This window comes from Mchenga conophoros, linkage group LG1, assembly GCF_057382185.1.
Source record: "Mchenga conophoros isolate Kocher_MC1m ecotype Shallow Benthic linkage group LG1, M_conophoros_male_GT1.1, whole genome shotgun sequence".
NCBI classification, from domain to species: domain Eukaryota; kingdom Metazoa; phylum Chordata; class Actinopteri; order Cichliformes; family Cichlidae; genus Mchenga; species Mchenga conophoros.
This window is the reverse complement of record NC_140526.1, coordinates 6,732,841-6,740,799: the sequence shown is the minus strand read 5'-3', so window position 1 is coordinate 6,740,799 and position 7,959 is coordinate 6,732,841.

Sequence of the window (7,959 nt, the reverse complement as noted above, 5' to 3'; positions counted from 1 at the left end):
GATGATGTGAAATACAAAAACAGACGTTACAATAAGTAGTGTGTGATTATGTGTGTGTCCTAAAACTCAGTCCCTGTGTTAACTTTAATTTTTGCCTGTGTCTTGTTTAAAGTTACCTCAGCAAGATTTATTGTAGTGTTGCTGTCAGTAGCTGTCAGATGGCACATGTATGCAATACTAACAGAAGCCAGGGGCTTGTTTTACCAGTTCTGCATCTGAAACCCAGCCAACAGCTTACAAGGAACTTTCTATTTATATCTTCGGGGGTTTTTTTTTTAAACTGCAGACAGATTTTATAGTTAAGGGATTTGTATGAAGACAAACCAGACATTTGTATTGATGTTGGCTTGCATTAATTTACTCCAAGCTGTTGTTACTGTGTATTTGTTATTGTTTGTTTTTGTGTAGTTTACTTTCTCTAAATCCTCTGAAAGAAACCAGCACCCCACAGTTTCTTATGTTGTAAACATTTGTTGTTTCCAGCTTTGTTCATATGTAACAATTCCTTGTTCTGTAATTGTTGTTAGTGGTGATTGTTGCACTTTACAGCCCTGTGATAGATCTGTCCAGAGTACCTATGATAAGTCTGATAGCCTCCAGTCCAACTGTGGCCCTGACCTGGATAAGAGAAAGAGAATGGATGGATGGATGGATGGATGGGAGGAAATTAAAGGGTGGATGGGTCTTGTACCTAAGAATACAGTCCACTAGATGGAGATATTGTTTTTTCTTTCATCAACAACTATGTCTATTTTATGCAATATGTTTTTTTAATCTTATAGTTTTCCGTAGTTGTTTATACGCCATGGTGTTTGTTCTGAGTCATGAGGTTATCTCAGTTTACTATATTATCAATACATACATTAGAAAAACTTTGAGAAAAATGACTTTAAGGTGCTTTTCCAAAGATCTTTTTATTTAGTTATTAAATTTTTTTTATCTATTTTTATATTTTCTGTCTCATTTTTCTTTATGTTTTGTTTTTTGTTTGTTTGTTGTTGTTGTTGTTGTTGTTGTTGTTTTCAGGCTGTTACTATGACTCTGAAGGAGCACTGCTTCATTTCAAACAACTCAGCAAAAACAGGTGTGGCAGGTGTGACTAACAACAAGGACCTGTAATGGTCATATTTCACTAAACACATATCCAAAGGTTATCATTAACTGCCAAGTGTCTCTTGTTGCAAAGCGAAATGAAAAAGTCAGGGAAAATGTAGCTAAAATATTTTTAAACGACGTAAAGGGGATTTTGACCACCAGAAAATTTCTTTTTTTAATAAGCGAGCTCTGTTTTGTTTCTAAATTATCTCTAAGGGGATGCAGAGTTATGGGTTTGTAGATGTCAATCCATAATTTTACAGGCTAAATATCAACATCAAATTTGGAGCACATGTGGGCACTTATTGGGGCGTGGTCTTTGTGGGCAGCTCTTTGGGGCCCCTGTAGGAGTTTTTTTCTTATGGGCAATACTGATGTGAAATGTGGGGCCCATCTGTGCAACCTGGGTGGAGCCCCATCTAGCTGTGGGCTGCCCACAGACCCAGGTTCATGGGTCTCACTTTGGGTATCTGCTTAGTGTGGGCTGCCCACAGTCAGCATACACTATGGGCTGCCCCGTTTGAGACTGTGTGGGTTTGTCCACAGTGGCCTCATACAGGCCCCAAAGTAACATGTTTGCAGGGTTGCAACATGAAGCATGTGCTAGCTAATTCTACATTCTACATGTATTACATAAATAATACTGACTGGAATTATTTTACAAATATTACACTTTTTTACTGCTATAATTATTTACAGTGATATTGCTTAATAGAAAATACCCTTATTAGCAAAGAAATGACACTTTTGAGAGTAAGACAAAGTAAATACATAAAAATGTGGCTATCTGCAGTAATTACATTTCTGGTCAGAAATGTTGTCTTCTTAAGTTACATAGTTAACAGTGTTTGGTGCTGTCTTGCTGACACATTTGACCACTGTGTCACTAGTTTCTATCAGTATTTCAAGTAAATAGCTTGAGCTGCTTATGTGAGTTGACCCACATAAGCAGCTGAGTTGTATTTGCTTTTGAACCACTTAAAGCCTTTTGGCTGTAATCACAGAAGTCTGCAGAGTGGTAAAAAACAGAGCTGCATTTTTCACTCACAACATTTTTTTACTGCTGAAAATGGACAATCCACGCCATTTACCAACACTGTCACACAATCTTAAATGTATTACATTACATTACTTAGCCCTGAGCACCATCTCTCTGAAAATCTTAATGTCAGCCCTCAGAAATGTATATTATCATATAGAGGGTCCCTTGTTTGATTTAGCTTGCAGTGAACTGAGGGTGCTTTGCCTTTCCGCTCATTTCTCTTCTCCTCACTATGAAGCACAAAGCCGATTGTAAGTCAACTACTTCCCGGCTGCTTTTCTAAAGGCAGAGGGGGTACGGCAGTGAACAACGGGCACCGGCGTTCAACCCCCGGCCCAACAGGAAGTGCTGAAGGGTTGCTATGCAGCCCTGCTCCCCAACTGCAAGAACTCTGGGTTCCCTGTTAACAAATGATCTGTGATTTGGGCAGTATGGCGAACTATTGGAGCAGGCACTCCAGAAGCTCTACAGTAAGAATAGATCAAGGCTTGGATGAAAGAAAGAATGAGGGAGAGTGATAGTTTGTCCTCGGCACTAAAGTGTTGTTGGGTCTGTGGCCTCTTCTCCTCCCTTTTTCCTCTGGTGCCTCTTGCTTCATCCCTCTTGTTTTGTTTCTCTCCACTTCTCCTCCCTCTCTACCTGTCTCCTCCCTCTGCATCTCTGTCCTTGGTTTATCCTCTACTTGTAGTTTACTAGCCTTACTATTACATTCAAATCTTGTACAAGAGTTGAGTCAACCAAGTACAAAAAGTAAAATAAATAAATAAAGCAAAATAAAAATACATGTGTATTATTTTCACTCCCAATGCACTGCACTCTATGTACATATAGAAAGAAAATCTTGGTGTATTTTTACTGTGTATATTAATCATGTGTACATAGTATAGTATTTTGGGTTAGCTCTAGTTTTTCTAATATATCTTTTTCTAATATAATTCCCGTTTTCTTCCTGTCCCTTGTGCTGCTGTAACAAGTGAATTTCCCCAGAGTTGGATTAAATAAAGTCTATGTGTGTCTAAATGTTTGTTTTTGGAATGAACATTTCATTGTAATCCAACTGAAGACAGTTGACAAAAATGCAATTTTTTAAAATTAATCCTTTATTTTTCCAGGTAAAAATCTCATTTCCAAAAGAGACCTGGCATCAGGGCAGCTAAAGTCAAAACACATACAACACATAACAACATAGCAATTAAAAACAAACACAATATTTCATACAAACAAGTGAAAAATATAATTTACATTCAGAGTGGGGACTACCGATTGAGGTCATATTAGTCACTACTGAGGAAACTAAACCATATCTTGATGCACACTCTAAAACCCAGTTAAGGAAATCCAAAAAAGTTGATTCTTTTTATCTGCATGTAGCGTTTTCAGTGAAAGAAATGTTTGATTGTTACGTTAATTTACATTTGAAATGTAAAATCACAGTCTATTTATGTAAATTTAATGGTATTCTAGAAGAACAGTACAAAACTGTAAAATACACAATAAAATACTTTTATATTACAATTTTTTTTACAGTGTGATTTTTTTTTGAGGTGTGCTATAAAAATAAAATTTTACTTTACTTTAATTTTACTTTACCCAGACCTACCTACTGTGGACCTACATGGGCATGTTTGCTGGCACATTATCCATTATTTATAATAAGGAAACACCATATAGGGAAATGTGACTGTAGTGGAGAAGATGAAACCACCGAAATGTTTTATTGAACTGTCAGAAATATAAAGGCTGAGACAATTTGGCTGATTCAATACCCCGGTAAAATGTAAGTTTAACTGGGTCTTATTGATGTACTGCAAAAGAATTTAGAAAATGTTATCCGAAGCCATCGGGTCATATTTCTAACAATGACTAATGTTTTTTATATATATTATTTAATTTATGGCTCTACCTGCTGTGTCAAACCTTAAACATTAATCCATATGGGTTTGTTTACAGTGCACATCGCTGAGCAACTGTCGCTGAACCGAGGAGGGGGCTAAGATTATATCAGTCACAATCATGTAATGGCGTGACTGCAGCCATTCCCCAACTCTGCTCAGCTGTCATGACAATTTGCATATAAACAAAATGATATGAGGCTGTGACTCATTGTTATGAAGCTGGTACTGGTTGTTATACAACTGTAATGTTTTTAAGGTTGGTGAAGCCTGCAGTCAGCTGAGACTGAAGAACTGGCTCAGATGAATAATGAAACATTTCTCACACTGAAAACGTTACATCCAGATGAACAGAATGAACTTTATGAGATGTAAATTGTATTGTTTAATTCAACCATAAGCCAAGTATAGCGTAAATATTTCAGACAAATATGTCAGTGGGTCGTGATATGTGAACCTAAAGTACATTAATCGTCTTATTATGGGGTGGCTGTAGCTCAGGCGGTAGAGCATGTCATCTACTGGGATGCCGTGATGTATTTGTTTGCAACACAGCTCCTCCCTTATGCCACTGCAGTACTTTGGCTGTTTTCCCCTCCATCTCCTCTTCCTCATCCCCTCCTGCCATCACACTGCAGCCAGTGTTTCTGCCTGCCTTCCTGTAGCCAACAAAGCATCTCCTCTCTTTGTTTGGGCCCTCCTTTTGGAGAGGGAGGCCGGCCTCCAAATTAATTTTGAATTCGTTAGCATTCGCCTGCCGCAGCTTAATGACTTAACTCCTTAAACTGTAGAAGAAGTGATGTGTATTTGGTTTTTTTGTGCTTATTTAGCCATTTCTATTTTAGGCTGTAGTACGAATCTCTATTGTAAGCTGTGTATTTATTGGATCAGTAAATCCACCTGAAACATTGTCAATACTTTCATTAAAAACAAATAAACTCAAACGCCTAAAGAGGTTTGATTTCTTGCATCAAACTTTTCAATTCCTGATGCAACAGCATAAATCTATTTGTAAATATGTCTTTCTTCAGATAAAAAAGTTAAGAATATTATTAATGCCGCGGGTTTTCCCTGCTCAAAAAACAGTTAGATATATGCTTAATTTTAAGACCCTGACCCTTTTATGACCCTGGTGACTCCTTGGAGGTGTAGATGGATAGTAACATCCATACCTCTGTTACTGCTCCCATAGATATGGTCGGAGTATTCCTCTGCCTCCTAGTTCAGCCATCATTACCATTTCTTTCACCTGTGTCCTTCAGTGGACTGGTAGGCATATTATAGACATTAGTATAGATTTAACACTCACACATACATAATTAGTTATTTTGCATACACCAGGGATCTTAATGGATGATACACATCTTCTATTAGTTTGTTTAATTCATCTTTAATTTAATGAGTTGACAAGAGCCAATGTAAGTGACCAAAACAGTGAAGAAGGTGTTAAAATCCTTCGCTGGTATCATTTATCATATTAGTATATATACTGTTTAAGTTGAGCATGTAAGCATGTAGTTATTGGTGTATGTTTACATACAGAAATAGCTGCATGCTTACAAGTGATAAGTGTTAGCTGTCACCAACCATAATTCATCTACTGCTCCCCCCTGCATGTATATGCGACCACTGACTCTTGTCTACTCTTTACTGCAGTTTGTGGTCCTTTCCAGCAGTCATGGTAGATGGGTGCCCCTCCGTGACCTGAGGTTTACCTGCGCTCTCTTACTGTTAAAAGAGTTTATCCACCCACTCTTATCAAGTGCTTGTTCACAGAGGATTGCCAAATCCCTCTCTAATATTGCACAATATAAAGTCATATCAGATGACTATTGTTGTGAACTTCCATCCATCCATCCATCCATCTTCTTCCGCTTTATCCGGGGCCGGGTCGCAGGGGCAGCAACCTAAGCAGAGAAGCCCAGACCTCCCAGCCACCTCCTCCAGCTTATCCGGGGGAACACCAAGGCGTTCCCAGGCCAGCCGAGAGATATAATCTCTCCACCGTGTCCTGGGTCTGCCCCGGGGCCTCCTCCCGGTGGGACATGCCCAGAACACCTAACCCAGGAGGTGCCCAGGAGGCATCCTTGTCAGATGCCCGAACCACCTCAGCTGGCTCCTTTTGATGTGGAGGAGCAGCGGCTCTACTCTGAGCCCCTCCCGGATGGCTGAGCTTCTCACCCTATCTCTAAGGGAGAGGCCAGCCACCCTTCGGAGGAAGCTCATTTCCACCGCTGCTGTGAATTTGCATTACTTAAATATAATGTTTTAGAATTGTAAAAAAGAAAAAATAGTGAAGAACTGTAAAGTAAAGACTTCAGTCTGCTGGCTAGGCTCCATGGAAATACAAAGGATCAGAAAAGTAACTGATAATAATCCACCCAATACCTAAGAGAGTGATTTCAGTCTGAACCATGAGGTGGACTATTCCTTGAGTCATATTTTTCTTGCATCTCAAGGCACTGAATATAATCACTTGTAAATGTGCACAAGAGCTGCTGTTGACACTTGTGGTGTATTGTTTTCATCATACAACTTTCTTTTCTACTTGGATTCTCTTGCATGTGCAGTTAGCGCCCTTAAAATGGTGTGATGACATCCTCAGAAAGCCTGGCATACACACCTTGGTGGCAAAATGTATGTACTGAGACCCAGTGAACCGAGCAAGCATCTAGTTGCTTTGTAGGAGATTTAGTTTTTTATTTTTTATCTACAACAAACCCTGCTTCTGACCGTAAGCTGTAAAACTGTTAGGGACAGAGGTCTTTACTTAAATGGCTAAACCTCACACTGGCAGCAGAGAAGACCAACTGTAGTTAAGTTTGCTAGGTAGTTAAACACCAGAGGAAAGGTGCAGAGGAACTGGATGAAACAGGATAGGGCCAGACTGTAGCGGACAATGGACAATCAGGTCTGTAAAGAGGATCATTGTTGGTATTCATCCAGAACCTGTACAGGTTCAAGGTTAGGAAACAGGCAGAAAACATCGCTACAGATCCCTCACATCCCAGACATAAACTGTTCAAACTGCAGCCTTCAAGCAAGCGCTAAAGAGCAGTGTTTACAAAAACCAGCCGCTACAGAGACAGTTTCTTCCCCCAGGCTGTCACTCTAATGAACACTGTGAAATAACCCACTGTTATATCATTTAGATCATTTGCTGAAGTCAAATTGAAAATGTCGCATTTTGCAAGGGAATCTTACGATTCCACTTGATGTCTCACAATTACATGACAAAAATCCTCAAATTATGCAAGTTTTGAACTCCTAAAATACAGCAATAATGTGTCTGTTTATGTCTCTTAGTTTCCAGCTGCCTGCTTTGTAAAAATAACTCAAAGGTCTTTGTTTTTGTGGTGGAGGAAAATTCAAGCTTGCACCAGAAAATAATCTTTGATTACCAGCAATAAACAATCTCATATAAACAAGTCAATAAAATATGCTGAAAGACTGGCTGCTGAAAAGTCAAGCCAAGCAACGTGTCAAACTAATACATTTTTATCAAAGTATATTAAGTGCCAATAATAATACTTCAACATTTAACAAGACTTAGTATGATATGGCATGTTCTTTGCCAACACATCAGAGGTCACCTAATAATGGGTTTCCAATAATCTAAAAGTGACAATGACACAAAATGTATCAAATAAATTACATTTTATTTAATTTTAAAGATTAAATCAAGTTTTTACAAGTTAATGACTTTATTGGTGTGATCCAAACATACAAACCGGGGACAATACACAAGTAAAGAGTCCTTAGAAATGTGAAACATAGAAACTCAGATGGAAACACTCAAGGGACAGAGCTGCTTAATCACTCGCCCCGATTGTCGTGGAGCAAAACACTAAAACCCAAATTGTGTCTGAATGCAAGCCACACTGTACATGACAGTCACAAATTCAGGAGTGTGTGTGTGTATGTGTGTGT